General features: G+C 30.1%; 1 long non-coding RNA gene across 10 annotated transcripts; it reads right to left on the bottom strand.

Moving 5' to 3' along the window:
• Positions 1-3226: 3226 nt before the first annotated feature.
• On the bottom strand, positions 3227-7108 carry LOC130745127 (uncharacterized). Of its 10 annotated transcripts, none has more exons than XR_009021529.1 (10): positions 7004-7108; positions 6842-6909; positions 6677-6743; positions 6509-6587; positions 5930-5986; positions 5485-5631; positions 4876-4940; positions 4725-4784; positions 3748-4399; positions 3227-3664 (listed from the first exon to the last, which is right to left on the bottom strand). It is a non-coding gene; the product is annotated as an uncharacterized LOC130745127 (long non-coding RNA). The 10 variants fall into 10 exon arrangements; XR_009021528.1 differs by having other exon boundaries at positions 4725-4765; XR_009021526.1 differs by having other exon boundaries at positions 3748-3846; positions 4192-4940.
• Between the last annotated feature and the right edge of the window lie 2205 nt (positions 7109-9313).

Raw genomic sequence — 9313 nt, 5'->3', positions numbered from 1 at the left:
ACAACATACACAATGAATATTGTGCGCTGTAATAATGGATATTTGATTTAGAATTTTGTTGTATTAACAACTGTTTGTAATATGAATAATGATAATAAAATATGTATATTTAATACATTTAAATATACCTACCTAATAACATGTTTTTTTAAATATGTATGTATTATGGTAGTATTTGTTGCTATTATTTAGCTAAAATTTTATGTGTAAAAAAAAACATTAAATATGTTTACTAATAAAATTTATTTCATAAAAGTAATAGAATTTTGTTCTTACTGTTGCTATCATTTAATAAATATATTAGGAGTTAAATACGCAATTAACTCTACCAATTATATATATTTTTAAAAAAAGGGTAATACATAAGTAATTGTTTTTATAAAATTATTATTAATATATGTATTTAAAAAGGACAGGAATATAACATTTTTTAATTGATTAAAATTTAATGTATTTAAAAACCAGTAAATGTAAAAAAATACGCTTTTTTTAAGAATGGCAAAAAAATATGTTTTGTTCTATACAAAAGGAAACATGCTTCGGTTTTTTTTAAATTTATATTTTATAAATACAGCTAAAATTATTTAAGGACTTAAGTGTGAAAAACATACCGATCTGCACGCAACCAAATTTCCAATGTTTGTGCGTGGAAATAGTTTAAGAAATTCATCTTCTTCAATAACTTTGAAGCTTTGAAGCAGGACATTTATAACTTGAGTAGGGATTGCGTCACACTGAAATAACCTGTAAATAAATATTATTAGTTGGAATTGTCATTAAAAGTTGTTGAAACGATTATTCAATATTTTGCATTGACAAACCTGTCTCTGTAGCACTCCGCTTCATGAATGTTAGGATTGAACATGACTTTTGTGCATTTTAACCCAGTAGTTAACTGATATTCCCCTGCAAATTTTTTATTGATCAGATGTTATTTACATATTAAACCCGTTACTGTTTTATAGAGAAGATTATTTTAGAAATTAGATCAAAATTATAAAATGTACCTTGATGCCTTGTTAGTGCTCCCAGTAAAATGATAAAAACAACATGTTTGTTATCTTCTCCGCTTAGAACTTTATCTAAATTGTTGACAAATTCGCCGTATAACAAACATTTAAATTTTTTCCTGCAAAAATAATAAATTAATCACGCTAATTTTTTTTTCCGGTAGGTAATATTCTTTTTTTTCTAGTTTTTTTATGGTAAAAGCTAATAACTTACCCTTCAGATTCGATTTCAATGTATCTGATATCACTCGTCACTCCGTTCCACTCATATCCTTGATAGTTTCCGACGTGCGTAATTTCCCCCATGACATCTATTTTCATGTTAATGTAAATGCTTGAAAGTGATAGCCTACGTGAATTTATTTGAATCAATTGATTTACTTACCAACCAAGTATCTCTCATCGAAGTCATCGTTAAGAACATCATGCACGTTGTCAAACTTCAGCTCACGCAAAGGAACCATACTTTCATCATATTTAAATATCATTGTTCTATTCAGCAAGTGTATCTTATATTGGTGTCTTGATGAACTTAAACCTTGGAAGTTATGCCATACGAAAAACTATTCAAAGCTGTATACTAATCCTTCATTGATTCTTTTTGCATGACGTTCTGAACTGCTTAGCCAACATTCTGCATGCATTGTTTGACCCTACAAATGGTGAAAGTTCATATCGATGTAAGTTTCTAAAGTAAATTAAACGTTATTAGGACAATTAATAAAAAAGTTGGTGTTTTTTGTCACTAACCTTGCGATCCATCAATAACAGATTATAGGTTGATGGTGGATTCCCTTCTCCTTCCACTTCTGTATTCCACACCCTGATGACTCTGACAACAATTTTCCAGTTTTTTGTTGCAGTATTTATTTGGTCAAGATTACTGACGTGAGGATTCATGCTGTAATTTCTTAGAAGAAAATGAAAAAATACTTGTGGTGTAATGGAGGAGACTTTGGTGCTATGATATGAGTAAGGAGATACATATATATAGATGTTCGCTTAAATGATGCTATCCAATCAGCCTATTTTTTGTGGTTTTATTTTTCTTTTTAGAGTGTTATCACACGAAATTTATTTTTAGTTATTTTTATTTCTTTATAATTATAAGGAGGAAATTAGGATTTTATCATTAAATTCGAGTATTTACTTTTAAACAATAAATGACCGTTCATTTTGCCTTAAATTTGGTACCTTTAATTTTAAATACAATGATGAATGTAATGTTATTTTATTTGAAACTGATGAAATATTTGAAATGTTTGACTTAAAATTGAGTGGTAATAAATTTATTTTAATTTATTTGTCTTAAATGTATGGTGTAAAAGACAACAAAACGTGATTTTTTTTTATCAGTAATTATTACTGAATTAAATGTTGTAAAAGGTTTTTTTTTTTAAATTAAGTCAACGAATTAAATTTTATTAATATTTGAATTTTTTGACTTAGACTTAATTGGTAATAAATTTATTTTAATTCATTTGACTTAAATGTATGTTGTAAAAGGCAGGAAAAGGTGATTGATTTGTTTTAATAGTAATTATTATTGAATCAAATGTTGTTTCACGTTTTTTTTAAATTAAGTCAGCGAATTAAATGTATTAATTTGTGATTTGTTTGACTTCGAATTAATTTGGTAATAAATTTATTTTAATTAATTTGACTTAAATGTATGCTGTAAAAGACAAAAAAACGTGTTTGATTTTTTTAAAAAAGTAATTATTAAGTCAACGAATTAAATGTATTAATTTATGAATGATTAATAACTTAATTAAATGATGGTAATCATGACATTTAGTATATTTTGTAAATTTACGATAATTAAAATAAATGATGGTAATTAATGTATTTAAACTATTTAAGTAATGGAAAAAAATATGATTATTTTAGTGAAGAATTCAAGCTATAAACTTGTTTCCCCCATCAAGCAATATAAGATAATGTTTCATCCACACCTCTCTTTTGAGGTGGAGAGGTTGAATGATGAGAGAGATAGGAAGAAAAGAAAAAGTAAGAGAGAGAAAATATGAGATGTGATAGATGATAAGATGAGAGATAGAAATAAAAAGAGATGGAAATGAAGTGTTTAAAAAATGGGGTGTGTATATATCATTACTCAGTAATATATAGTGATGAAGTTTTCCATCCATGGAAATGGGTAAAGAAATATTGATTAGAGCTTTGAAAACACATCTGATAGATTTGAGCTTATGAAGTGTCATCAATCATGGGCCAGTTGTATTTCTTCAAATCAAGTGTTAAACATTAATATTACATTTACATTTATTAAATGAACAGTGTCTATATAGTCATACCACCATGATGACCATCTGGACTATGAATTGAATATCCATGTTGAACATCAATATTACATTTACAATGGAGCAAGCCTATGTTTGTTTTAGATGAAAGCTGCTGCAGAGGGAGAAGCGCGAGTCCAGATGCATGTCTTCTTATAGCAATTTATTTTATCCCATCAAACCACATTTCTACAATATTCCTGCCTCTAAAACATATATACCACAGGTTTCATGTTCCTGCTGAACCTAAGAGCCTGAATCCTGATATTGTGAAATCTTTCTGAAGACGCCATGCATTTAGAACCAGAACTGCTGCAGCTTTCTTCTTTGCTAAACATCACCATTTTTTATAATCTATAAATGCCTGGGTCAGCAAGTAAAAAAAAGTTGCAATGTCCCACTTTAAAAAGAAAGAATATAGAAGAAAAATAGAATACCTGCACTGGAAACCCAAATCATGTCATGGCACCTGCCTGTTTTCTAGTCAACCAAGCATATAAACCATCTTTTAAGATAAGTTCCCTGTGACTTTCATTCTGCGATGATAGAAGTTAATGACAATTATGTTTCAGGTCACGCAAAGAAAGGATAATGAAAAAGAAAAAAGAAAACCATATCATTCAATAAATGAAATCCAAACAGTTTCAGGAATGCATTGAATGTTAAAGAAGCAATACTGTACTCATAAAGTTCTATGAGGGCAATATGAACTGAGTTTTATCTCCACATTAACCCTATCAAATGCCATATTCATCATGACCGAGCCGGAATCAAATTCAGTAAAAAGAAAAAAAGAATTAACACACATGTATAGCCTTTTTTTTGGCATCATAACTGAATAAATTCCATTTGAGGAAAAAATTAACTTAAAATCAACTAACCAAGTATTGGTTAATACATAGTTTTCAGCAGTTTTTTTATTTCATTATTCCATTTACTTGAGAGACAAAGCACTTGAAAGGCTTTCTCCGTCCAACTTTGTTGAATTGAGAATGGCAGAATGATTAAGCATCATCTGCATCACTTCCACCAATATTTGCTTCATGGCTGATCCAATAATTTCTTCCATCAGGACCTGACATTTTGTACCTGTTCAAAATAGAACTCATCTAAACCACCACATACTTATGGCTCAAGATGATTTCACTTTGAATTATATTAACATTTTTTTCAACCTTCAGTATTAGCCCAACATGTGTGTGAAAATTTGCAAGAAACGTGGACAGAGAAATGAGAAAAAAAGAAAGAAATGAGAATTGTTAGAGAAGCATTAGCCCAACATGTGTGTGAACTTTTACATTGTTAATGAAACAAAAAAAAAGTGGGGCTCATGTATGAAAGATAATAAACCTCAAGAAAGAATACTGATTAGAATATTTGAGGTATTCAAAATATAATAGAAAAATATACCAACCTCAACAACATGACCTCTATCCATCACCACAATCCTGTCAGCTACTTGTATGGTAGAAAGCTTGTAAAATCAGTTCACACATTTCAAAACTAAAAAATTATGAATTGGAATACCACTAATTAACACTGACAAGTGACAACTAAAGTATCACCTGTGTGCAATGACTATGACACTTCTCCTTGATGCAGAATCACATCTAACAGATCCAAGAACACCCTACATATAATGGAAATTGAAGTTTTCTTAATATTCCACACACTTAACACTTAGTGTGTGTAATTTCCATCTGGCTTCTAGTAGTTTCCAGAAGCAGACATTCACATTATGTTCACTTTTAGCATCCAATGCACTCGTAGCTTCATCAAGGATCAATATTTTTGGGTCTTTAAGAATGTCTCTAGCAATAGCTAGCTATCTCGAATGCTAATAATAATATTCTTTTCAAATTGCAGTTTGAAGAAGATGGAGAGTGTTGAAGATTTGGTCAAAACTACTTCTTATTTATAGTAGAAGGCTCTAGCAATTCAGGATGTATGGGTTGGCAAGATTGGCCAATTATAACAAATATGGCAGAGCAATAATAACAATAACACAGGTAGGTGTTAATTGAAGTGGGAATCAATGAAAGAATTTTTGTAAACAATCCAAAGTGATATATGAGGCAACTAATCAAATAATCAATTCAGCAGCTTATCAGCTAACTAATCAATCACCTAAAAATATTTGAAAAACGAAAAAACTAAATACAGCTTGAAGATACCTGAGATGGCAATGAGGGCATAATGTCAGCCAAGGTGAAGATATGGAAGACCTAGCCGCTTGTGAAGATGAAAATTAGGGAACAAACGCCACTGAGAGACATCCAGAGGGAGAACCACTTATTGCCTCCGTTCTCACCTGCTACGACCTGTTCAAAGATACAATACTTCATGGTAAGAAAAATCAAACATTACACTGTCACCCGTAAATAACATACCAAAATAGTAAAACAAAGATGAGAGATGGGAGAAACGCGTTTTGATAATAGTAATTGACATTAAAGAGAGATGAGCGTAGGTTAAGAAGAAAGGTGTAGGATAATAGGAATGAAGGAATGCATGCCATGTAGGATTTTTTCTTATATCAACCAATCAGGAGGTGTCATGCAGGCGATGACTGGACTGAGATCTTTTCCTGAATGTATATACTATGGATGGGTGTCTTACCTTAACTGCAAACTTCACTCCTTAATATAAGGGTCATTATGTTTTTTAAATTAATTTCTGAAAAAAGTCAAAGAAACATAACAGTCAAATCACTGATTAATAGAATCAAATTTTGAAATTGCAAAAGGCATATTTGGAAATACATTCAACATAATGGTAAGAAAGCAGCTAGTGAACATTCAAAAAATTAAGGATATCTTAACTATATAGCAATTGAAATTCCAAGTGGAGTGTAGACTGGCAATTGAACTACCCATCAAATTGATAAAACTTATCTCTGTAGCATTTTCAGTTTCAAACACATCCCAATGGAGAATTTTTAGAAACCTAGAGTGAACATTACCTAAAGGAGAACAAAGACAAAAAAGAAAAGAAAAGGTATATTATGCATTACCTAAAGAGATGACTGCAACCAAAACAATTGTTTTTTTGTAGATAAGCATTAGTCTTATAGAGCCATAAACTAAAAATCAAGTACTTCTGCTTATTGTTTTAAACAAAACCATTTAGACTATCAGTTTTGGGGCTTGAGAGGGAAGAATTAACAGGGGAAGTTTCATACACAAGTGCAGAATTTACCTTGATTTGTCATGTAAACTGCAACATTGAATTCTGCAGCTATCTTTATCAATCAAGAAAGCATTTGTGCCAGTTTTGACTGCAATGGTTATTTTTCATATCAGCAAAAAATGACATAGAGAAGGGAAAATGTTGATGTAAAGGAATTTAAATGACCGATTCATATACCTGGCGCTGCAAGCTCTCCTCTTCCTGAAAAGTCCACCCTATACAAAGCAACCACTGAATCTACAATCTGCCATAAGTCAATTCTGTTAACTCTCCATATCCCATAATATTGCAATTGAAGATAATTCTGTTCAATGTCAGTAACATCACACCGGTTCTTCATACATTTTAGCAGCTAAGCCAAGGAGGAGGTTGTACTGATGCTCATAAGTGTAGGCACGAGCATAGATAATCTTGCAGGCACAAATAGATGATGGTGAGCAGTCAGCACAAAATTATTTCTCTCCAGTACCCAATTGAATGATCCAGGAAATAGAGGAAACTTACATTATCCAAAAGCCATGTAATAATGCAATTAACAATGTATATATCTCAGGTAAAAGATCCCAGGCAGAAACATGATTTCCATCTAAAATTTGAAAACAAAGAATCATATCAGACAAATCATTGCAATTAATTTTACAATCACAAAATGACTCAAGTGTATGTTGTTGCTCTATCATCTGTGCTCACAATTTTCTCAATCACAACATACACAATGAATATTGTGCGCTGTAATAATGGATATTTGATTTAGAATTTTGTTGTATTAACAACTGTTTGTAATATGAATAATGATAATAAAATATGTATATTTAATACATTTAAATATACCTACCTAATAACATGTTTTTTTAAATATGTATGTATTATGGTAGTATTTGTTGCTATTATTTAGCTAAAATTTTATGTGTAAAAAAAAACATTAAATATGTTTACTAATAAAATTTATTTCATAAAAGTAATAGAATTTTGTTCTTACTGTTGCTATCATTTAATAAATATATTAGGAGTTAAATACGCAATTAACTCTACCAATTATATATATTTTTAAAAAAAGGGTAATACATAAGTAATTGTTTTTATAAAATTATTATTAATATATGTATTTAAAAAGGACAGGAATATAACATTTTTTAATTGATTAAAATTTAATGTATTTAAAAACCAGTAAATGTAAAAAATTACGCTTTTTTTTAAGAATGGCAAAAAAATATGTTTTGTTCTATACAAAAGGAAACATGCTTCGGTTTTTTTTAAATTTATATTTTATAAATACAGCTAAAATTATTTAAGGACTTAAGTGTGAAAAACATACCGATCTGCACGCAACCAAATTTCCAATGTTTGTGCGTGGAAATAGTTTAAGAAATTCATCTTCTTAAACCCCTTGTTCATACTACCTTTCCGATACATAATTGAATGTTTTGAAAAAAAAAACCATTTTTTGCATATTGAACTCGAAGTGTCATGCTATTATTACTTAATATTCATACGGCGCAGGCATAGTCTTTTATTTTTTCTCGAAAAAAAAAAAAATCATTTGGGCCAAGCGTGAGGGAATGCCAAAATAAAAGATCACATTGAAGCGGTTAATCCCATACATATTATAAGTACGACGGCTATACAAATTGCATAGCATCATAAATAGCTATTTCGGAGATTACCCATCTTCCGAAAGAATTAATAAACATATATATACAAATGAAACTTTTCTAACTTTCTTCACTCGCTTCAAATTGTCATTGTATCTTTTATAAGCAAAAAAAAAAAACCCATGAAGAACAACCTCATTCATAAGCAATTTAATTTTTAAGAAAGTCAAAATTTAAACATAGTATCAAGCTATGGGTTCACATATTATTTGATGAACTCACCAACTAAAAGAAAATGACTCAACATATATCCCAGAAAATTGTTGCACAAAAACGGTCGTAACTATACTCAAGCAATTTTTTTCTTAAAACACATTTGTGAATTTGAGTTTTTTTTATTTCACCTACAATATCATAATCTGACATTCAATTTAAGAAAGAACTCATAATTAATTAAACCAATCTGAATAAAACAAAAATGAAAGAAAATCATAATCACTTAAAAATATGAATAAAACAAAAATGAAACCAAAAAAATAACATTGACACTATCACAGTCTCCCAAGAGAAGAAGACCTTGAGGGAAAACATATTGAGTTAGGAAATTGAAATAATCAAATGACTGAAGCAAAGTGACTGAGTCATACCTTCATGTCGAAATCGGCTCAGGTTTGTGGAGGGCTGGTAGAACTATGTTTCTCTGTTGCATGTGTGCTGTGATGTGAGGAAAGCTTGTTGAAGAGATTTTATAGGGTGATAGTTGAAGTTGAAGAGGTAGGTGATAAATGATCAAGTGGAACTTGAGAAGGTGGAAAATGAAGAAACAATGTCAACCTATTTGATCTTAGGAATGCCCATTAAATACAAAGTAAATTCGTTGGATGGTGGAAAGATTGTTGAAGCCCAAAAGGTTGATGAGAATGTGTAACTTTTGAATGTGGAAGAGGAAGAGGCTAGGAAGAGAAATTAAACGGTCAAGATTGAAAGTAATAGATGGCCAAGATTTCATCTTTGATTATTATACTGAGATTTACTGAAATATCCATGAGTAAACTCTAGTTCATGTACAATGATTTATTGAATTCCCGTTTTACCCTCCAAGTTGTCAAAACTTTCCCTTTATATATAGTATAGATATACTTTTATATTGATTTTTCCAAACTTTCCAAATTGAATCCTTCAGATCAGCATTCAAACGTTGACTAACAAATCCACATTTATT

Source organism: Lotus japonicus, chromosome 3, assembly GCF_012489685.1.
Source record: "Lotus japonicus ecotype B-129 chromosome 3, LjGifu_v1.2".
Taxonomy (NCBI): Eukaryota; Viridiplantae; Streptophyta; class Magnoliopsida; order Fabales; family Fabaceae; genus Lotus; species Lotus japonicus.
Note: the sequence above shows the minus strand (reverse complement) of the source record. Positions and strands in the feature narration are given on the sequence as shown.